Below are 25,257 nucleotides of genomic sequence, written 5' to 3'. Positions count from 1 at the left end.
ATCCCGACATTTTGGGAGGCCGAGGCAGGTGGATCACAAGGGCAGGAGATCAAGACCATGCTGGCTAACACGGTCAAACCCTATCTCTACTAAAAAATACAAAAAAAAAAAAAAAAAAAAAAAAAAAAAAAGCTGAGTGTGGTGGCGGGCACCTGTAGTCCCAGCTACTCGCGAGGCTGAGGCAGGAGAATGGCGTGAACCTGGGAGGCGGAGCTGGCAGTGAGCTGAGATCGTGCTACTGCACGCCAGCCTGGTGACAGAGCGAGACTTGGTCTGAAAAAAAAAAGAAAAAAGAAAATGTCCTGCTCAGGATTCTGCATCCTTACTCATGAGGTCTGAGTTTTAGGAGCCCAAAACAGGGAGAAGCTCAGTAAAAAGAAAATTTGTTGAATGTTGAGTGAATCTGGGGTAGTATGGACTTCTATGAAGTTCCAAATATGTATTCTTGCCTTACTATTGAAATAAATTGTTCATAATTCTGCAACAGCTTGTGATTTAATGTTCAGTAAGATAAACTATTTTTTTTCTGTTGCTTTGTAATTACTTGAAGTACACCTTATCGAGAATAACACCCAAAATTTAATTGTGTGACTATGTTCTTATACATATGGGAGAGGGTATGGGAGGGAGGGTGAAGAGATTCCTTTGCCAAGGGCTGGAGTTTTAAAATGCAGTTCATGTGTTGTATTTGCCTTATTGACATTTATCCTTCATTATAACCTAGAGTTAGGCTATTTAGATCATCACCACATCACAGTCGAGAGCTATGAATCATCTTCATTGATTTTGTTATTTCATTTCTTTAGTACATATACAGCAATTTGCCCATCCAAAATTACAGTTGTGCTATTTCTGAATCTATGCTGCTTTAGTGTTTATAAGTATGAAAGGAATTTGGGAAATACAATTTTCTGATTATTTGAGATGAGATTTTTAAAAATGTACTCTGAGTCAGAAAATTATTTTAATAGTTTCAAACAATTTTTAACAGGATCAGTATAAACTAGCAGTTGATTTCTCCATAATTATCAAAATTATTTATACTTGAGGTCTTGACTAAGTAGGGCTGAAATTAACAACAGGTCTCACACTGTTGGCTCAGAAATCATCCCAGGAAGCTTGTCTTATTGATTATATGTCATACTTAGCTCTTATGAGATGATCTGGTCCTTTTTAAAAAAGTATCTCTTTCTTCATTCTTTGTGAGAGGTGACAATGTGCTAGCAGCCCTCACTCTCAGCGCCTTCTCGGCCTCGGCGTCCACTCTGGCGGCGCTTGAGGAGCCCTTCAGTCTGCCACGGCACCATGGGAGCCCCTCTCTGGTCTGGCTGAGGCTGGAGCTGCCTCCCTCTGCTGCGGGGAGGTGTGGAGGGAGAGGCGCAGGCTGGAACTGGGGCTGCACGCGGCGCTAGTGGGCCAGTGTGAGTTCCAGTGGACGCGGGTGCAGGCACGGGCTCCCCTGGCCCCGCACACAGAGCGGCCAGCTGTCGCCGCTGGCCCAGCACAGCGAGGGGCTTAGCACCCGGGCCAGCAGCTGAAGAGGGTGCATCGGGTCCCCCAGCAGTGCCGGCTCCCTGGCGCTGTGCTCCAATTCTTGCTGAGCCTTAGCTGCCTCCCTGCGGGGCGGGGCTTGGGACCTGCAGCCCGCTATGTCTAAGCTCCTGCCCTGCTGTGGGCTCCAGGGCGGCCCCAGCCTCCCTGACGGGCACTGCTCCCTGCTCCGTGGCGCCCGGTCCCATCACAGCCCAAGGGCTGAGGAGTGCAGGCGTAGCTCGGGACTGGAGGGCAGCTCCGCCTGCACCCAGGGTGCAGGATCCACTAGGTGAAGCCAGCTGGGCTCTTGAGCCGGATGGGGCTTGGAAAACTTTTATATCTAGCGGGAGGATTGTATGTGCACCAATCAGCACTCTGTATCTAGCTAATCTGGTGGGGACTTGGAGAACTTTTATGTCTAGCTAGAGAATCGTAAATACACCAATCAGCACTCTGTCTAGTTCAAGGTTTGTAAATACACCAATCAGTACTCTGTGTCTAGCTCAGGGTTTGTAAATACAACAATTGGTACTCTGTATCTAGCTAACTCTGTGTCTAGCTAACGTAGTGGGGACTTGGAGAACTTTTCTGTCTAGCAGCACTCTGTGTCTAGCTCAAGGATTGTAAACGTACCAATTAGCACTCTGTGTCTAGCTCAGGGTTTGTAAATACACCAATGGGTACTCTGTATCTAGCTAACTCTGTGTCTAGCTAACCTAGTGGGGACTTGGAGAACTTTTCTGTCTAGCAGCACCTCTGTGTCTAGCTCAAGAATTGTAAATGCACTAATTAGCACTCTGTCAAAACAGACCAATCAGCTCTCTGTAAAAGAGACCAATCAGCACTCTGTAAAATGGGCCAATCAGCACGATGTGGGTGGGGTCAGATAAGGGGAATAAAAGCAGGCTGGGGGAGTCAGCAGTGGCAACCCGCTAGGGTCTCCTTCCACACTGTGGAAGCTTGGTTCTTTTGCTCTTTGCAATAAATCTTGCTGCTGCTCACTCTTTGGGTCCATGCTGCCTTTATGAGCTGTAGCACTCACCGGGAAGGTCTGCAGCTTTACTCTTGAAGCGAACGAGACTGCGACGGTCTGCAGCTTCACTCCTGAAGCCAACCAGACCACGAATCCACTGGGAAGAACGAACAATTCCAGACGCGCTGCCTTTAAGAGCGGTAACACTCACCACGAAGTTCTGCAGCTTCACTCCTGACAGCGAGACCACGAGCCCACCAGAAGGAAGAAGCTCCAGACACATCTGAAGGAACAAACTCCGGACACACCATCTTTAAGAACTGTAACACTCGCCGCAAGGGTCCGCAGCTTCATTCTTGAAGTCAGTGAGACCTAGAACCCACCAATTCCAGACACATTTGGAGGCTTGCAGTGAATTTGGCAGTATTTGTTAAACACCTTCCAGATCTTTTCATTTACCACTCTTCAACATTCGGTTCTCACTGCATCCATTTCAACTTTTTCTGCTCTTTTCTAAGTTGCTTTAGTAATGTTAAATCATCCAAATTTTTATCTTTCTCCTCTTGGAAGTTTTTTACTACTGCTGAGGTCTGGACTAGACAATTGTTTTATGGCTCTTTCCCTACTGGCATGAGCTGCTATCAAAAACTCATAAAATTGTTTATAGGTTTGGCTGGCATCAATTTTTTCCCTGCAAAGGAAGCTGTGGGAACCATAGTGTTTAACTCATGTACTGTTCTGTTATCAATGTTCCTCATCACCTTGAATAATTCCTGGAACTTACGAAACACCTCACAATTCACATCGCCGCTGGGTGCCGCCATGTTGGACCAGAAAAAATGAGATGCTTTGAACTGCTTAGCTTACATTGATTTCCTACTTGTAGACCTTGGAAAAGACAGGTTCTCTGATTTCTTCTTCTACATGAGCAACTGGAAAGGATGAAGTGAGGCTGGGTATAGAATAGTATGTGAAGAGCACTATTTACTATATGCAGAAGAGGAAAATCCTACCATACATGTGCTCCTCAGTTAATAGGTTTTCTGTAGAATGTAAACTTCTTGAGGCCAAGAACCTTGACTATCCTTTGGAAGAGCTAATCCATGGTGAACGCTAGATAAATATTTTTTGAATAACAACTGAAAAGGTGGTTGAATAAAGAACTCTTCCAGAAATTAAACAAATAATGCCATAAGTTTCATTGTAAAACTCAGGGTCCAATCACACTTTAGTCTAATTCAATCCTGTTAATCATTAGAAACCAGTAGTTCTTATCAGCACAGGCACAAACTATTTTATTTACCTATGTATTAGTTAATAATTTATTCAACAAGTAATAGTTGAGTGCTTACAAAATATTAGCCTGAAATTGTCAATAGAGGATGGTAACATCCCCTTTTCCCCAGAGGGGTGTTTGAAAATGTTTGGGCACATTTGTCATTGTTGTTGTTACAATTACTGTCTTTATTGGCATTTAGCGAGTTGGGGGACAAATATACTAAATATTGTATAAACTCTTCCACTATTAGTGGAATTCGAAGTTTGTTTTGAGTCATTATGAACATTCCATACTTGTATGCTGGTAAGATTACTTTCTTAGGGCATATGTACAAGAGTTTCAAAGGCTTAAAAGCTCTCTTAATCATGGCCAAAGTAATACATTTTATGTCACAACGCTGAAACACACATATGTGTGTGGATAACTGAAACAAGTAATTCATGAGAAAATATTATCCCTTAGTATGTTTTTATGCACACTGGTTTATTAAAAAATAATGCTACTTGCTACATACTAAATTGATTTTCAAAACCTATTCATTCATTAAAACTCAGTTTAAAAAGCAAAAATCTGCAGGGCATACCTAGTAGTGGAATTATTGGATCAAAGAGTATGCTCATGTTTTTCTCAAAATACCATGCTATTTTTAAAGTTGTTATTTTAACTTGTACCTACTAAGAATGGATGAAGAAATTCTGTTGCTCTAAAACTTTACTTTTGGTCCTTTTAAATTCTACACGCATGTGTGTTATTGTACTATATAAAATTTTGTATCTTTTTAACATTTAACATTAATACAATTTCTAGTGTCATTAGTTGGTATTAAAACGTGAGATTTTTTGAATTACAGCATAATATTTCATTGTAAGGATACATTATCATGTATTTAATTCTTCCCCTATTGTTGAACATAACTATGCTTCTAAGACTTTAGATAACTCTGTAATTAAATCATTAATTATATATACTATTTACTAATTGATCTCTGGTTGCATCTTATGACAGATTTCAAGACCCAGGATTACTGGATCAAAGGGAATGGCCATGTTTATAGCTTTTGATATACATTTTCAATGTATACCTGTTTATTTTTGATAGATCCAGGATTTCCTACTTTTGACTGAGTAAAATCAAGTTTAACTAAACATATAACATTAGACACCAGTGTTCTATTTATAAAACATTACCCTTTAATAGATTTGGAAATGTGTTTTCCAGTCTCCATATTTAGAATGGTAAATGTAAACAGAAGAAAGGAAAGAACTTCCAGCCTTAACACTGTATTAATTTATTTTGCTCTAATAGCTGTTTGCCTCACTGTGGAATAAAAATAACACTGCACTAGCCACCAGAAGGCCTGACTTTTAATTTTGCCCCTCACCTGCCACATGAATCTTCCTCCATAGAATATTTTGTTCTGCTCTGCCTATCTCACAGAGGATATGTGAGAGTTAAATGACCTACAAGAAGCAAAACCATCAGTATTCAAATTGATCAAGTGAAAAAACTGAAATCATAAGAAGTTCATTTGGAAATATGTTTAATCTAGTCAATTGATTTACCACAAGGGCATAGGTCTTGAGTAAGAAATCAGATTTTCCATGGATTTTACCAAGGAGATAAGACTGGATTCCGCACCTAGTAGACAATATTTTTCTTATTTGTTTATTTTTTTTAAATATAAAAGACAACTTAAAGAAAGAAAAAGTAAACTTCCCATAATTAAAAGGTAAACAAACAAAAGCAACAACAACAAAAAAGCCCAATGCCTGGGTACAGCAGCTTGAGGTCCTAATTTAGTAGGTCTAGAATGGCATCTGGGCTTTGACATATTTTGAAACTCTTTAGGTGATTTAATGTGTAGGTGGAAATGTGATCTTCTGGAACTACACTGTCCAGTATGGTAGCCACTAATGACATGTGGCTATATACATTTAAATTTAAACTAATTAAATAGTATTAAGAATTTAGTTGCCTAGTAACGGTAGGCACATTTCCAATGCTCAACTGTCACATGTGGCTGGGTTGGTACTTACCATCTTGGACAGCACAGAATAACTTTTCTAACATTACAGAAAATTCTTCTGTTAGATAGCACTGGTCTTAAGGCATATACAATTGATGAAGAAAGAAAAACTTTTGATAAGCGAGTAGTAGTTTTTCTTCTTTTCTCATTCATCAAATACTTACTGTGGGCTTGCTGTGTTTCAGCCAGTGTGTTAGATAGGTGTTTCCCCCTTATCTGTTAGTCTTCTGATATTTGTCATGTCTAGGTAACACCTGTTTTGACGATTAGTTTCTGTTTTTAAAAATAAGTTTATTTAAAAAGTAAATATGTTATTTTATATAAATAAAGTATCACTAATATTTGCCTTAAATATAAAAAAAGTTTTTAAAATATAAGGTGAAGATTTTTAGCAACAAAATCCAATTATGAGGTACCAAAGTTCTAATACAAAGAATATGCTAGATAAAAGGTAACAGTTGCTAAAGTTTCAACAATACCTTTCTGAACTCAAAATACAGAGAACTCTTTAGATCACAGTAAAAACAGAGAAATCAAAGGCAGAGTGGTGAGCAGGTGGGAAGTCCTGGAGTTCCACTCAGATGCTTGTCCCAGTTATAGCCGTAAAGGTTGGAGATATAGTAGCCAGATTGGGACACTTGATGGGTGGAGAAGCTGGAACTGACACCTCCACCCCTTACGCCCTCTAGCAAACAAAAGAATCACACACACACTCCTGGGTGTGCACAATTAAAGAACTTTTCTGGCAAAATAATAAAAAAAAAAAGCAAGGATGCATAAAGTCTATGTGGATGAACAGAAAATTTTGACAAGTAGTCAAAAATAAATAACTCTAGGCCTATTATGAGGGTTATGTCAACTTGATTGTGCCATGGAGTGCCCAGACATTTGGTCAAACATTATTCTCGGTGTGTCTGTGAGGATGTTTTTAGCTGAGAATAGCATTTGAATTAGTAGAATGAATGAAGCAATTTGCCATCCTTAATGTGGGTGGACTTGATCTAATCAAGTGTAGACTTGAATAGAACAAAAAGGGCTGAGTAAGAGGGAAAGTCTCCTGACTGACTGCCTGAGTTGAGAGATTAGTCTTCTTCCCTGGAACTGGAACTTACACCATTAGCTCTCGTGGTTCCCAGGCCTTCAGACTTAGACACAACTGTACCACCGACTCTCCTGGATCCCTAGCTTGGGGACTGCCAAGCTTGGGACTTCTCACCTTTCATAATATTGAAAGGTGAAATATTACAAGGAAAGGCATGAGCCAATTCCTTGTAATAAATCTCTACACACAGACACACACACACACACACACACACACACACACACACACACACACACACATCTCCTGTTGGTTCTATTTCTTTAAAGAACCCTGACTAATACACCCACATACCACATTTAAACAGATGAACCTTCTCCCTGTTCCCTAGCAGATAGAAATTGGGATCGTGATTTAATGTTCCCACTGAGACTTGGGATTCTTGACTAATCAAGGCAAAAGCCCAAGAGACAGTGATGATCTTGCAGTGATTGCAGCAGAATTGAGAGTCCAGTGGCATATGGCTGAGTGACCCGCTACAGAGGAACCCAGCAGTCAAGCATCCAGGGTCCAGGGGATGCCAATGCCAGGGCCAGTGGCGATGGCATCAGAAACAAACTCTGGCAGCCTCTTGGCCACAGCTTGTCTCCATTGATTCCAAACTTTCTGGCAATTCTACTTAAATTTTTGTTTTTCTACAGGCTATAATAATTCACTAAGTAACATGAACAGGGAAATGACAAGATTAGTGCCATGCGTCTATGTTTGTAGAATGTTGGTCATTTCTTTTGGGAACAACTCCTTCTTCAACACTCACAAAATGGGATGCTTTTGAAGAGCTCTAAATTTAGATTGCATTTTCCTCTGTGCTATTTTTGATCTGGGCCAGCTCTCTGTTGTGAAGTGTCAGTGTGTCCCAAGGTATGAATCAAGTGGCATGATGAAAAGATACCAGCTCCAAAATGTCCATCTTTCTCACTGACCACAGACTCTCCTTCTTACCTGAAAATTCCAACTATTAGTAGTTTCTGTATGCTGGTGAACACACCAGGTGCCTTTGACTCTCTCTGCCCTCCAGTGGCAATGCATAGTTGCCTTAGGGTCAGGTAGATGCAGACCTTCCTTCCAGCTCTACTATGGACTATCAGTGTGATGTTGAGCAACTTGATTACACTTGAAGCCACAGTTTTTCTTCCCTGTAAAATGGCACAACAGTTGTACTGAACTCACAGAGATTTTATGAGGTTTAGGTGAGATGACACTTGTAAAGAACTTCTGACTTGTAAAGAACTTTACAAGATGACACTTGTAAAGAACAGTGCCTAGCATATAGATATTATAAGTACTAGTAATAGATGTGATATTAATATCTTGGAAATCCAAAGGACAGGAGTGTGATAGGCTTCAATTGGTTGGAAGTAGTGCTGCATAATCAAGTCCAATATGAACCAGATGCATTTTAAGAAAATCACAGGACAAAAGAACCTTTTAATTTATAGGTTCAATCTCACATGTTCTCCATTAAATATCCTTTTATGCTGTAAAATATTGAAAAGATTTTTATGACTGTGCTTTTAAAATTAGTATTAATAACTTATTGAACTTACATTGCTTGTGGTATCTCAGAAATCACTATGCTTACATTGAAATCTGTTTGAAGTAATAGTCAAATTTATACATTCTTTCCAAGGCAATAACATTTTTATAAATATTAATGTTTTGGTGAGGCTTCGTATAAGCAAAGAAAGTTTTCTCCAACTTTTTATTACGAATTTTTTTAACACATATACTGATAAAATAGTTTAATTTACACCTTTATGCCCTTCACCTGGAGGTGAAGGGTTGTTTATATTTTTCCATATTTGTTTTTATATTTATCCATACCAACAAATATGAATATATTTTTCTTTTTGGGCTGAAATATTTGAAACTTGCCAATATAATAATGCATAATCCCTAAATCATCAGCAGGCATCTCCTACATAATCATAGTCCCTTTATTACACTTAAGAAAATTAATGAAAATTCTTTAAATATATCTCATATCCGGTCCATTTTCAGATGTCTTTTGCAGCTGATTTCTTGAACCAGGATTAATGAAATTTTAGTATTGTGTTGAGCATGACCATTTTTATCTTTTAATATAAAACCATTTTTCTCTTCATGACATTGACTTGCTCAAGTCTTTTAGGATGCTTCCATTCTGAGTTCGTTTATTTCTTCATGGTGATGGCCTCCATCTCCTTTATATATCTTATCAACTGGTAGTTAGGTCTAGATCCTTGACTAAGTTCAGTTTCAACATTTCTGGGATACTACATCACAGTGATGTGAATTTCATATTGTATCACAGTAGACAAAAGCTCATTGCAGGTTGTATCAGAGACCAATGCCTTGACTACTTGCCAAGCATGGTAACCCCAGCTCTCTCCATTATAAAGGTACATTTTTCCCTTTTGCAATCATTAAGTAATGGGCAGTGATGGATAGCAGGGGTCAGTACATTGGAAAAAATATGAAAAAATATACCGAGGTTATCCTAATAATCTTTTATCTGATGATTGTAGCATTCATGGATGATCCTTGCCTGAGTTGTTTATTACATTAGGGAATCCAAAAGGGTGATCTTCTGTTATGATTCCCTCTATATGTATTAGTTGGTATTATTTCTCTCTTTTTCTTTTTACGTCTAAAAACAGGCCCATAAGTTGAACAATATAAAACCACTAAATTTAATAGGAAGTAAAATTAATAGAATGCTACATTTTATATTTGTACATTTATACATTAACAGGTAAAGCCAACACATTTTCTCATGCATATTTAGCTCTTGAAAAATTCATAGCCTCTGTGGCACTACAGTGCCTAGTGGATAAAATAGCTTTGATTTGAACTGTTTCTGAGCACACAGTCAGTATCAAATAGTTCTGATTGTGTTGTTCAGCACTGAGTGAGCCTGTCAGCAGGTGAGGAAAAAAATGTGTGGTTAAGAAAAACCATCTGCCCCAAATCCAAGGACCCAGAGGTCAGTGTGATAGCACTGGGGGGACACGGAAGGGGTGGGAGATGGTGTGGGGGCACAGGAACATCACAGACAAGTATGTTTCCCAGTGGTATTTCTGATGACCCACTATGATTTAAATCTAATCAATAAGGATTTTGAGTGTTTATTCTGGGAAAAAGGCTGCTAGCATTCCTTTTGGTGATTTACTTCTAATCTTGACGAAAGATCATTTACTTATTAATGTCTTCACTTATTCCCTTATGAAAACTGACTGCGCACCTACTGTGTTCTGGGCCTAGAGAAGACTCGCTCTCCTCTGGGAAGGAGAAACACACGTAAGCACTCATAGCGACATCAGCATGCTGCTGTCAGTGCTCTTGTCAACACAAACCTACTAATTTGAGGTCATAATTCAACTCAGTCTCTCAAATATATGTATTTGCTTTCTCATGCTAATGAGAATGGTGTTTGGGTTTTCATTTTCTTTCCTGGGTTGCTCTTAACAGCCTCCAGTGATGAAGAGAATTATAAGGGCAAATTTTATAACTACTGTCACATTGAAAAAATGTTTTTATTCAGAGTGCATGGTCTCTTTTGAAGCAATGACCTCACTAAAAGTTTTTTAAATTTCTCTCTAATTATTTGTTGGCAGAATTTTTGGACCTATAGTGATTAAGAGCATGATTTAGCTTCAAAACAACCACACATGTGGAGCTTGGGCCACATCTCTCTTGATTTGTAGTGTCTTTATGTGTAAAACAGAAATAAAAATATCAATTCCACAGGGCTGCTGAAAAAGCTATATATACATCCTATGCCTCATTGAGCCTAGTGCTAAATAAATGGTAGCTCTGATAGCCGTGTTATTCATGAGTGTTTGACACCTAAAACTGACATCATGTGCATTTATTTTCTATTAGCGAGCTGTTAAAGTAAACCCGGAGTAATTTCTCTTGCTTTGGTTCCTTCTTGTTTCACTTTGGCACTGTATATTCATCAAGCTCACTTCTCCCCTTCATCATTTCCCCCTTGAAAATTTTCAGTTGCTTATGGCATAAACACCACATTCCCAAGGCTGGTTTTCTCAGACCTCTGGCAATCAAAGTGGATTGTTTACTCTCTCCTCTAAACTCTCTCTATGTAATTCTCTTGCATGCTCATCAGACCATCCCCAGACTCTTGCAGTAGCCTATATGTCCTATGTGTTTCTGGGAGTTCCCCTGAAGATCAGTAGGAACCAACAAACACATCTAGTCTGTCAGCATGTAGCTTTGGCAGTGTGTTTCTTTATTAGTCCTACATTGGTGAGTATCATGGAGTCCCTCACTGTCATCCTTTGCTCCTTCCACTTGGTGGGGGAACGAGGCTCTGTGGCTTGTGCCACTGCTACGCTCTTATTGTGGACTTTCCAGCACCACATTTGCCACAGCTGAAACATGGTAGGTTATCTCTGCAAAATGGAGATGAATGTCTGTCTCTATTTTCAGTTACTCTTAAGACTCCAGCACCTATGAGGCTTTAGCTTTTGTTTCCTTACAGCTTTCCCATCTTCATCACTGCAGGACGCAGTCCAAAGTTCTTGAAGGCTGGGCCAGAAGATAAATTGTCCTGGCAAACACCATGCTGTACTCCACACCACACCTTCTTCTGACAGCTGCAATTTTGTTACTGATTAAACCTTTGTGGGCCTGCTACTTTTCCCATTAGAATGTGTCATTGTCCAACAAGATTCTAAGGGCCACTTAAAAAATAAAACCTCTCTGGCCGGATGCAGGGGCTCACGCCTGTGATCCCAGCACTTTGGGAGGCTGAGGCGGGAGGATTGCTTGAGGCCAGGAGTTTGAGATCAGCCTGGGAAATAAAGTGAGACCCCATCTCTATAAAAAATACAGTTTAAATTTTTTTTTTTTTAAAAAACCTCTTTATTACACTAGTTTTCCTGACCTTTCCAGACATGCCTTGAAAACAGCTGTAGAGATGATGAAGGCTCCTTCTGAGATTTCTCCTCTTTGCTTAACTCATATGAACCTGACTACATTATAAGCTTCCTTTGGACAGAGCTCATGTCCACAGTGCCTAGAACATAGTAAGTTCTCAATAAACTTCTATTAAATAGATGAATAAATTAATTAAAATAATAGCTAATATTTATTAAGTACTAGATGCAATTTCTTGTGTTTTATATTCATTAGCTTGTTTAATCATTATTAAAACTCCATAAAGCGGTATTATTATTCCAGTATGTGACCCAATACCTTCCATTTGCCCCTGTAATTCTGATCTCAACCCTTCTCCTTCTCTCTGTTGCAGGAGGTGGGCCCATGTGAACTACCACAGTGGGGCTTCTCTCCCTGTGGTTTGTGTGGGTTTGGCTATTGGGAGGCACAGATTGGAGATCAGAGGGAGACAGGAGAGAGGAATGGGGGCTGATCACTTCCTGATCCCTTCATTGTGATGTTGCCTGGGTCAGGTTGGGACCTTCTCCTGAAAGTTACAGGTCTTCTCAAGATGGCTTTAGTCTCAGGATCTCTCATGCTCACTCCCTTTTCCCTTTATACTAGGAGTGGTAACAGCCCGATACTACCACACTCAGGCTCCTTCACCACATATAGTGCTGTCCTTTACACTTACACCACGCTTTTGTAGATAATCAGTTTGATAAACACTTCTCTAATTATATTATTTTGAGAAAGTCATCCTTATCTCTCTGGGACTCTATGTGGAAAGCATGTTGCTAATGAGGTAACTGAGGCCCACAGAGATTAAGAAAATTCCTTAAGATCACTATACTAAAGGTGCTAATGTGGGAGTTCGTATCCAAGTCCATGTCTTTAATGAACGCATCATGCACACATGGAACTGCATTTGAATGCTGGGCGGCGGTGATGCACAGCAGATAAGCACATTACCATTGCAGTCACAAAGATCTGGGCTCCAAAATGGGCTCCACAACCTAGTTGCAGTAGAACATTCGGCAAATGACTCTAGCTCTTTAAGATTCAGTTCCTAAATCTGTGAAAAGGGGATGCTACCTACCTTGGAATTATTATAATGTTTAATTTTATGTTAATTTATGTAGAGTACTACCATAGTGTTTGGTACCTAATGAAGACTTAATAGTTATCATAAAAGCTATTCTGAAGGGGATTATTCGGAACTATGAGAGAACACAAGAGAAGTTTCGTATGTGGTACCTTTAGTTAAGATGCTTATAATAGTAACAGAAAACAATCACATACTGGCTGGTTAGAACAGACATTGGAATTAAAGAGTTCTGGGGAAAGGGAAGAAACTCGTGGTTTAAAGTACATAGGTCAGGATTCATTTTACTTCTTCACCTCTTTGGTGCATTTATTTTCTTGCCTTGGCTCTGGCCATCCTGTAGAGAGTGCAAGCATCCCCCAGGCAATTTGGTCTGAGTGAACTAACAGACATTAGCAGGCTTCATCATGAGCCTTCTTTCTGGCTGTTAATTCTTGTGGCGGTAACACTTCTACTTGGTGAGGGAACAAGGCCACCGTAGTGGCCTGCCTAGCTGTGCTAGTGGGATTAGATTGCCACAGGGCTGCACTCTTAAAAACAAAGCCTACTTTTTCAATGAGGACAAGTATGCAGTATTTCCATAATAGTTTCACAACTTGAATTAAAATTGTTTAAAAAGTTGCCAGTACATGAAAAATATGTCTTACCTGTGAACTCTGTAGAGAGATGGACAATGCAAAGTAAACAGTGAATACTTTTTTACGAGCAAAAAAGTTCCAGGGATACATCTAATCTATGGAAGGCTTGCAAATGCATGACATGTATGTACTTCCCACCCCATCAAAATCAGAGATGGCCTTAGAATCTCTAAACACAGCACTGAAAAATGCCGTCATTTACTATATTGAAGTTAGTACAAAAGATAGAGCTTTGCTAGCATTGTTATTCTGTGAAGAGGAGGATCCTACCTTTCTATGTCATATCGCTGTCCAATGTTTACCACTGAGTATAAAGCCAAATGGAACTGGTTTCATTTTATTGGCTGAATTATTATATAATGTTATTGACAATATTGTATTAGTAAGCCAGAATTTTTATTTGGAACTGTAAATTTAGACTATTAGCTACATCCTGAATTATGATTTTTTAAAACCCTTATTTATGTTGTCTATGGGAATAGTATCCCATTTTGCTGTGTAACAAACCATTCCAAATTTGAGTGACAGAAAACAACAATAATTTTATTTGTTTATTATTCTGAGGGTCAGCAATTTGGCCTCAGTCCTGTTGTGATGGGTCTTGGTTCCTGCAGTCAACTAGGGGCTGGTGATCTCATCCACATGTCTAATAGTTGGCTGCCTGTTGGCAGGGACAATTGAAGTAACTGCAGCATGTCCCCCTTATCATCCAGAGGCTGGACAGGGCTTATTATCATGGAGGTGGTCAGAATTTTCCTAAGAGCAACAAGAGAGCATTTGCTTGAGCATCTGGGGCTTGCCCTCTCTTGCTGCTCTTGGGAAAATTCTTTTCTCAGTTTGTGTCAGACTTGCTATTTTCCCATTGGCCAAAGCAAGGTACACGGTTAAGCCGAGAGTCAGTGTGAGACGGTATTTCCCAAAGGCATAAATATGAGAAGAAATTATTGCCGGGCACTGAGGCTCACACCTGTAATCCCAGCACTTTGGGAGGCTGAGGTGGGCAGATTGCCTGAGCTCAGGAGTTTGTGACCAGCACGGGCAACACAGTGAAATCCCGTCTCTACTAAAATACAAAAAATTAGTCAGGTGTGGCAGTGTGCACCTGTAGTTCCAGCTACTTGGGAGGCTGAGGCAGGAGAATTGTTTGAACCTGGGAGGCAGAGGTTGCAGTGAGCTGAGATGGTGCCACTGTACTCCAACCTGGGTGACAAGAGCAAAACTCCTTCTCAAAAAAAAAAAAAAAAAAAAAAGAAAGAAAGAAAAATAAATTATTATAATATTTTTCTAAACAACTTACCACAGGGACACTGTTTCAAAATAATAATGTGTGGTAATGAAACAATATGCTTATATTCACATAATTTTACAGAAAAGGCTATTGTAATATAATAATTATACTTAGAAATTACATGAAGACACTTAATATTATTATTTCAATTAAATACTATACTAAACCATTGCTCTTAACCTTATCCCTACTACCAAAAATATTTAACTTTCATAATCATCCAAATGATAAAGGTACTACTGTTATTCCCATTTTACACATGAGGAGATTCAGACTTAGAGAAATTGTAGATCTCTCCAATGTCACCATAGCTGAGGGAATAACATTTGAGAAACTTTAAGGATATACTAATTTAATATATATGAGGAACTTAACATGGTGCCTTCCACAGAGTGTTCAAAGAGTATATGGATGCTATATTTATATTATAATATTATTCATAATAGTTGAGTATGAGAGATTATTTTAATTTATTTTAAAAGTCAGGTCATATATAGCTATAAAACTAAGAACTCACTAACATATATTTCCCATTATGGACATATCTATTATTGGTTCTGTATTTTGCTTTAACTGGAACTGACTATAAATCCAATATAAACTCTAGTTTTCAGGGAAGTCATGTAACTCAGCTCACTAGGAAACAATCAAACTTTTCAAGCACCCCTCATTAAGCTATGTCATTAAATCTGCAGCTACATTACCCAAACACTAAATAATTGGCTAGCTACTCTTTATTCCTTCAATGATTACATTATCAAATCTTTATGGATGCCATTTATTATTCATTTTGGTTAAAAGTAGAAAGGCTTATTTGAAGGAAGGATGTTAAATTCCACATATTGTGTGTGTATATATACACACATATACACACACATACATATACACATATGATATATTTATGATATATATGTATATATATCACCTCTACCCTCTGCATTAGTCACATGGTAAGAAAAGAATAGAACTGGAAATCCTGTTTTAAAAAGAATCTTTTTATTTTATTTTTTACTTATTTATTTATTTTTTTGAGATGGAGTCTTGCTCTGTCGCCCAGGCTGGAGTGCAATGGCATGATCTTGGCTCACTGCAACCTTTGCCTCCTGGGTTCAAGTGATTCTCCTGCCTCAGCCTCCTGAGTAGCTGGAATTACAGGCACCTACCACCATGCCCAGTAATTTTTTGTACTTTTTAGTAGAGACTGTGTTTCACCATGTTGGTCAAGCTGGTCTCGAACTCCTGACCTCAGGTGATACACCCACCTTGGCCTCCCCAAGTGCTGGGATTACAGGCATGAGCCACCTCACTCAGCCTTAAAAATAATCTTTAAAGGATACCTTAAGGAAATGTGAAACAGGTTTATGCTACACTTGATAACATTCTTCCATTTTCCTGAATGGAATCCAAGAAAATACTAAATGCCAACATCTAGTCATTGAATGATAATTTTCATATCAAAGTTAAGTGTAAATGACTCATTAATTCTTCGGTTGCTCTGTTCTCTTATAATTAACTTGAAATCAAAGACAGAATAGGCAGAGAGAGTATAAGGACTGGAGTTCTCCAGGTTAGTTCGTTAATACTCTGTTAAGGCCAAAATGGCAGGGAAGGGCAGAACGGGCATCCCTGACCAGGAGTCAAATTGGTGTTAGTTTTCAATGCTGCCTTTGGATTTATACCTCACTCAACAGTCAGTATCTTTTGTGTTGCAACATGGCATAAACTACTTCTCTACTATTCCCATGTACTGATTGAAAGTGAATGCTGGTTAAAGGTAAAAATATGAATAAACTTGATTTGAAATATTCCACATAAGAATTAATTTTGAGGATTAGCTTTCAGCATCAATTTGTACAAATGGGTCTCAACTGGGTGAGGGAGGATTGTAATTTGTCAACATCTGGAGATATTTTTGGTTGTAACAATCCAGGATGAGGGCTGGCTACTGGCGTCTAGTGGTTAGAGGCCAAAGATGTTACTAAACATCCTACAAGGCACAGCACAGTCCCCTACAAGAGAAAATTATCTGGCCCCAAATGTGAATAGTGCTGAGGCTGATATAACTCTGATTTACATAAACAAAATTGCACTAGCTCTAATTGCTTAAGCCGTCTAGCCATTGGTATACATGGCTATCTCTCAGGCATGTTTTAGAAAAGATTTGTGTTTGTGTTTGTGCGTGTGCACAGGAAATTAGGCTATTTCTATAACCCGTTGAACTGTAAGGTCCTAGGCTACCCATTTATTTTACTCTTTTGGAGACTGTTATCCAGAAGAGGGCCATGGAATTATAGAAATCCAGCAAATATGAAGGTTAATGCTTTTTAGAACACATCTTAGAATGACATATGGCATCAGTGAGAGGACAGCTTTTGGTGGTCTCCAAACTCTGTAAATAGAATCGAGTTTGAGGGTAAGGGAAGGCCAAAGGGAAGGATGTTTTTTGCTCTTTCTGGATACTGTTTATTAGTAAAGCTAAGTCATTTTATTGTGATATCTATATATTTAAGAGATCATAGGAATTCAATGACTTAAAAAATTTTCATGATTTGTTATCTTGATTGCAGTGGTAATTTCATGGGTGTATATATATGTATACATATATATATATCTGTCTAAACTGATAAGATTTAACAATTTAAATGTGTGCAGTTTATTGTATGTAATTTTCCTCAATAACATTGTAAAAATTGTATACAGTATACATTAGTACATGCTCACTGTAGGAAGTTCAAACAGTGTATATCTTACCAAACTTGACAGTTATCCACCTCTCCTCACTCCTACTCTCCTTCCCTCTGGTAACACTGTTGAGTTTGGTTATTTCAATACATATGCATGTATTTTACGTATATCATGTAAACATGGTCATGTAAATGAAATCACAATTTTTTTTTCCTTGCTTTTTCTCACTTTGTCATACCTTGGCATTCTTCTTATAGGTCTATTTCATTCTTTTTTTGTGGCTACATTTAATTTTATAATGTATCATCCATTATTTAATCCCTTAATTTTAAGGGTTTTTTTTCCTTTTACAAACAGCAAAAATACTTTGTGTATACACATGATCATTATGTCTATAATCCGAACTTTAGAAGTAGGATTGTTGAATGAAAGCTAATAAATGTTGCAATTTGGATGGCTACTGCTAAATTGCTTGCTACCAAGGGCTTTAGCAACAACTTACCCTCTCATCAATATTTGGAAGGGCCCTTTATGACAACTTTGACAATAAGGAATATTATCAATCTCTTAAGTTTTGCTAATTTGACAGACAAAAATAAATTTTGTTCAGGATGAATGTCTTTGTTTTAATCATTTTGTATTGGAAATTTGTATTTTTTATTTTGTATTGGATTAGGTATCTTGTTGATTTGTAGGAGCATTTTACATCTTATGAATACTAACTGTTTCATATATTTATAAAGCATTGTCAGTGATTAAACATAGAATTACTATATAATCCAGCAATTCCAGTTCTGTATATGTGCTGAAAAGAAATGAAAGCAGAGACCAGAACAGATTCTTGTACACCATTGTTCATAGTTGCATAATGCACAACAGCCAATAGGTAGAAGCAATTGAAGTATCCACTGGCAGATGAATGGATGAACAGAATGTAGTCTATACAGACAATGGAATATTATTCGACTTCAAAATGGAAAGACATTCTGGTACATGTTACAACATGGATAAAACTTGAGAACGTTAGGCTAAGTGAAATAAGCCAGTCACAAAAAGACAAATAATGTATGATTCCACTTATATGATGTGATGGTTAATACTGAGTGTCACCTTGAATGGATTGAAGGATGGCAAAGTATTAATCATGGGTGGCTTTGTGAGGGTGTTGCCAAGGGAGATTAACATTTGAGTCAGTGGGCTGAGGAAGGCAGACCCATCCTTAATCTGGGTGGGCACAATCTAATCAGCTGCTAGTGAATATAAAGCAGGCAGAAAAATGTGAAAAGGCAAGAATGGCCTAGCTTCCCAGCCTACATCTTTCTCCTGTACTGGATGCTTCCTGCCCTCAAACATTAGTCTCCAAGTTCTTCAGTTTTGAGACTTAGACTGGCTCTTCTTTCTCCTCAAGCTTACAGACAGCCTATTGTGGGACCTTCTGATAATGTAAGTTAATTAATATATATATAATAAACTCATATATATGTATTTTTTATATATATAATAATCTTACTAATTTTTTCTTTCCCTGGAAAAATGATTTAATTTGTACAAAATTAGAATATAAATTTTGTTACTCTAATTATCTATCTATCTATCTATCTATCTATCTATCTATCTATATATCTATATATATATCTCCAATTAGTTCTGTCCCTCTAGGGAACCCTGTCTAATAAATATGAGGTACCTAGAACAGTCACATTTATAGAGACAGAAAGTGGAATGGTAGTTGCTGGTGGCTGGGGTAAAGAGGGAATGGAGAGTCATTGTTTAATGAGGTTCACAGTTTCAGCTTGAGAAGATAAAAATTTTCCAGAGATGGATGTTGGTGATGGTTGCAGAACAATGTGAATGTTCTAAAAACCCCTGAACTATACACTTACAAAATGGTAAAAATGGCAAATTTTATATTTTTTACCAAAATAACAAAATGGAAAATAAAAACATTGTTTTGTTTCTAAACTTTGTGTTTTCATTATTGACCCAGTTTTAAAAATTATTCACCACATTGCTTTAATTACTGTAGCTTCATAGTATATTTGATGGTAGGGCAGTAACACAATTTTTGTTGTTTTCAACTATTTTTCTTACTCTATTATAATATTTGTTTCATATAAATTTTCAAATCAACTCATCCACCTCTATTTTTAAAGTATTGTTGAAATTATACTGAATTTAGGGATAAATATATCTTTTTTTGTTTGTTTGTTTTTGTTTTTTGAGACGGAGTCTCGCTCTGTCGCCCAGGCTGGAGTGCAGTGGCGCGATCTCGGCTCACTGCAAGCTCCGCCTCCTGGGTTTACGCCATTCTCCTGCCTCAGCTTCCTGAGTAGCTGGGACTACAGGCGCCCGCCACCGCGCCCGGCTAGTTTTTTGTATTTTTAGTAGAGACGGGGTTTCACCGTGGTCTCGATCTCCTGACCTTGTGATCCGCCCGCCTCGGCCTCCCCAAGTGCTGGGATTACAGGCGTGAGCCACCGCGCCCGGCCGGGATAAATATATCTGGGGAGATATAGTTATCCAGAGTATTTTGGTTAATCACATTATTCTTACTTTTCTAAGTATAGAAAATAATTTTTACTATTGAAAATTATTCTTATTTATGAAATGTTTTGTAATTTTTTACACCTATACTCTCTCTCCAATTTTTCTGTAATATAGTATTTCATTGATAGTAGCAATTTAAAAACTGCTAATTCACATGATACACACTCAGGCATTCTCTATCACACAATGTATTAACTGTTTACTAAATTTTTCTTTCCTTGGAAAAATGATTTAATTTGTATAAAATTAGAATATGAATTTTGTTACTCTAATAAAATAATAACTCAAATATATGATTTTTAAATTAACAAGTATACATATTTGAATTTGCAAGGTTAGGTCTGTCAGAGTACTCTATTTCTTTAAGCAACTTAATTATTTTAACCTGATTTTCCTGGCGAATAAATTTTCACACTCACAAAGAAAAGCAGTCTTTACAGGAGAAGTAAAAAAAGAGGCTAATTTTAAATGAACATTAAACCCAGTGAGGAGACTATAGTCCTGCTTTACTGGTGCCACAGATAATATTTGGTTGTTTTCAAATATCTTTTTGGAAGCTTCCATATGTTATTTATTGTAAAAATGTCCCTGGTTATGGCATTATATTAAATCAGCGCCTCTTAGTATAAAACTTCAAGTCCTCGGAGAGGCATTCCAAAAGGCCCTCACCATGTACTTTCCAGCAAGCACGTGGCCTTGTCTTGCCCTACCCATCACACCACCTTCCTATCCCCTGACCAGTTACACAAGCAGGTACCTGAGCTTTTCAGAGGACATGTTTATAGAAGAAGCCATTCAGAGAGATTATACATATATTCAGAAAGGCTCTTTCTTAGTGACAGTTTTTGGTTAGTTTTAAATTATAGAAATTTAGCTAGTTTTTACGTTTGTTTGGAAAATTATTTCTTTGGCTTCAACAAAGTGGGCATGTGTCAAATTGGTTATATGGTGATTTTGGCTTTCTGTGAATTGCTTTTGGCAAATTAAATTGTGGAGAATTGACTAAGGCTACCCTACCGTTCTCTCTCTCTCTCTCTCTCTCTCTCTGTCTCTCTCTCTCTCTCATAGGCAGACACACTCACATCTTACTGATTGCTCCCTCCCCTTTGTAGTATGACAGCACTTTGAGAAAAAGGGTTCTAATTTTTTCACTATTGCTCTGCCATTAGTCATATGCATATCTGTGTCCCCTAACCCTAGAGCATCTCCTTCTGCATTCTCCTGAGTTTCTTGAGGGCAGATACTCTGTCTTGCTCATCTCTGTATCCTTAATGTCTAGCAGAGGGCCTGGGACCTGTAGAAAAGTAAGCAAAAAAACTTGTTGAAAGAATGAAATTAAATACATCTGCTCAGGTAATACAAACATTTATTTTTAATTTCCCTTTCTGAAGAATAATGCCAGATTCATGATATCTTTAATAAAAAGATTTCTGGCGTAAGTGGTTCTTCGTCTGTGTCTTTCCTAGGATGCTAATTTGATATTTGCACAAAAGGCAGATAAGTTTGTCTGACTGTGGAGGGGCAGATGTTGTCAGTCCTGATTGATGACGATGCACTAGAGTCTAACCCTCAGCCACTTGTGGCATCTCCCATCTGGTCTTCACATCACTCCATTTCTGCTCTTAACATTAAAATATCCAAATGTTCTGACTTGAGACTTTTAAAGGAATAGTTTGTTTTTTACTGACCTACCCAAGCTAAAAGAATGATTTGGAAGAACGTTACTGTGACTAAAATAGACACACATACACACACACACAAACACACGGGTGAGGTGTACACACACACACACACACATGCACACCCCAGCACCACCTTATGTTACCCCGAGGTATTCCTGGCAGAGTTTCTTGCTGATGATTTTAGCCACAGTCTGAGTAATGTCTGCTTGCCTGAGTGTTGTAAAGTGATCTCCCTTTATTAGATGAAATCTTGAATGAAGGGTGGCGGTACTGTGTCTTCCTAGTTCAATATCTGTTGTCTTTCTGCCGCCTCTCTGCAGACTAGGGGTGGCTGCAAAGGATGCCGTGGAAAGGGGAGAGGAGTGCTGAGCCAAAGCATTTTTCGATGCAAAGACTTCTCATTGTAACTCATAGAGTTCTTTAAAATTGTTATGGGAATGTTTTGAGTGTTACTCTGGCCTTCTCACTTTTATTAAGGCTGCTAAAATGGAGCCATATATAACACAGATTTGAAAATATAATCAATATAGCACTTGGAATTGTTACGTGTAAATATGAGAATTCTAATATCTCCTGGAATATTGCAAGTTCTGTGAAACTATTTTTTTTATAAAAACAAATTATAATTTATTTTTATAATAACTGCCTAGACATTCTGATAAAATCATTTCCAAATAAATCTGTCCTCACTGAATCTAAAATAGTAAATGAACTATTGAACTAACTATGCAATTTTGATTAGAGACCAAGACAATCATGACAGTTATAAAGGCTTGAGGGACTATCAAAATAGAATATTCCTTATGCCTAGTTTTTTTGTTTGTTTGTTTACATGGAAACTGCTAATTGGAAATAACTTGAGATAACTCAGATGAATGTTTCCATTAACACAAAGCAGGTGGGGAAGACTAAGGCCAGAGGTTATTTTATTATATTCTTAAAAGACATATATGTCTTATAAGGTTTGGCTTTTGTTCTTAAAATACTAGACCATTCCAAAATTGTTATTAAATATATTTAATAAAACAAGAAGTACCTAATTTTTTTTGAAAGGGAAAGAAAATTTATAAATAATGGCTAAGTGAAGGAAGATCGCAGACTGTCTAAATTCAGCCCTGTCCCTGCCTTGTTACTGACATTTTATCACAAAGTGAAACAGTGTGACATATTGCACTGGAATAATGGTCCTGAAAAGCAGGAAATAATAGCTCTAAGTTAGGGAATATACTAGCATAGAAACCAGGTATTAAATCTTATTTGTGTAAAAATGCATGTTTTTATACAAATGTATTTATGAATAAATATCTTATGAGGGATACACAAATAAATGTTACTAGTGAATGATCGCCTCCAGAAAAGGGAACTGGAGAGCAGGTATGGGAGAGAGCCTTACCTTTCATTGTACATCCTCTTGTACTTCCTGAATTCTATATCACCTGCATGTGTTTTCTATTAAAATTATTTATTTAAAAAATGTTCTAGCTGGGTGTGGTGGCTCACGCCTGTAATCGCTATACTTTTGGGGGTTGAGGCAGGCAGATCACTTGAGGCCAGGAGTTCAAGACCAGCCCAGCCAAAATGGTGAAACCCCATCTTCACAAAAAATACAAAAATTAGCCAGACGGGGTGGCACAGGCCTATAATCCCAGCTACTCGGGAGGCTAAGGCATAAGAATTGCTTGAACCCAGGAGGCAGAGGTTGCAGTTAGCCGAGATCGTGTCATTGCACTACAGCCTGGGTGACAGAGTGAGACTCTGAGATTCTGTCTCAAGAACAAACAAACAAAAAACGTTCTAAGCAGAGAAGTCCAATTTCTATCATTTTTACAATCAAACAAAAATTCAAATCAAAAACTAAACTCAAAAGAGATTTGTATTTAAAAAAAAATCTTCCAAGTCTCCTCAAATAGATGACATTAGGATTTGATCTGGAAGGTAACATGATGTAGTAGGAGCACTTACTTTCCATGGATAACTATGGAAGCACATTCAGTTAATTAATAAGAGTCCAAAATTATTTAAGTATATACTCATAGGTAAATACTTTATAAAAAATAAATAATACTACGCGAGAGAGTTATTGATATTTTATAGATAAGAAAACTAAGGGTCAGCTGACTACATAATTTGTTGAATTTTGGTCCTCTACATAGGGCAAATTATAGTAACATTTCTGCTGTGTAGTAAACTAATGAATGGTTTCAATCCTTTCTAGAACCTATGTTTGGAAGATTTACACTTCAGTCACATTAGTGTTCTGCTTTAAACATAAACTTCTTTTATGAAAGGCTGTTCATATTGTCATCAGTATGCTTTAAGCAGTTTATAATTTATAGCAATGTTTAATGTTGCTCAAGTATCCATTTGAAATGCCCTATAGTTTCACTGAAAATGACCCTTTTGGGAAGGCAGCCTTCTGAAAATGGCAATACATTTTTAGTGTTTTAAAAGGATATTTTAGAAATGGCAGTCAAGCCATTTATGAATTTTATCTTGTTGCCTGACAATTTTTACCACAAATTTAAAGACTTTATACCAACTTATCTCACAGTTTTGGTAGTAAGAAGTGTGGGGACAGCATGACTAGGATCTTTGCTCAGGGACTTACAGGCTGAAATCAAAATGTCAGTCATGCTTCCTTCTCACCTGGAGCTAGAGGTCCTCTTCCCAGCTCATGCGGTTGTGACAGAATTCAGTTCCTTGCTGTTGTAGGACTGAGGTCCCCACTTCCTTACTGGATGTCAGCTAGGAGTTGCTCTACATCCCTAGAGTCCACCTGCATTCCTTGCCATGCAGCCTGCTCCATTCCCAAAGCCAGTAACAGGAGATCTCTCTTGAGTCCAATCCCAATCACATTTCAAATCCGTTTCTCAAGAGGAGCCTAATCTCTTTTAAGGGCTTGCCTGATTAGGTCAGGCCCACACAGGTAAGTTTTCTCTCTTAAAGTCAAATGATTTGAGATGTTAATTATAGTTACAGATTCTCTTCACAGCAGCACTTTTATTAATATTTGATTGTATATTGATTGAGTAACTGGGAGAAGACACTACCAGGGGTGGAAAATCTTGGGGGATATAAATGCAGTATAAACATTTCCACCACCACCACCACCAATCCTGTCCCCATCCCCTACTCTTTCCCTGGTGAGCTATCCTTCCACCAAAAAATCAAAGAAGGGCTTACATTACCATGTTACTTATATTTATTTATATAGGGTTAAATTTAAATAATAAATGATATTTGGCTTTCCTATTCATTTGAGTCTTAAAGGTCTAGGTGCAGGAGAATTTAGTTTCCATATCTGTACTTTATAGTTAGGATAACTGAGGCTCAGGGAGGTGAAATTATTGGCCTCCTCAAGTTACATGGCATCCCTGTCTTCGTATTTTAGGTCCATGGTTTCAAATTTACTGCAGAATTTTTACTTCTATAATATATTAAATATCACGATTTTTAGGTCAGTTTTATTTTTCATGATCTCTAAAAAGAACTTTTTTTTTTCAAACCTGTAGACAGATATC

At 37.9% G+C, this 25,257-nt stretch overlaps 1 pseudogene; it reads right to left on the bottom strand.

Moving 5' to 3' along the window:
* Positions 1-1,604: 1,604 nt before the first annotated feature.
* On the bottom strand, positions 1,605-3,330 carry LOC141407627 (protein MIX23 pseudogene; annotated as a pseudogene).
* Between the last annotated feature and the right edge of the window lie 21,927 nt (positions 3,331-25,257).

Source organism: Macaca fascicularis, chromosome 9 (genome assembly GCF_037993035.2).
Source record: "Macaca fascicularis isolate 582-1 chromosome 9, T2T-MFA8v1.1".
NCBI lineage: Eukaryota > Metazoa > Chordata > Mammalia > Primates > Cercopithecidae > Macaca > Macaca fascicularis.
This window is presented reverse-complemented; position numbering and strand designations above follow the sequence as displayed.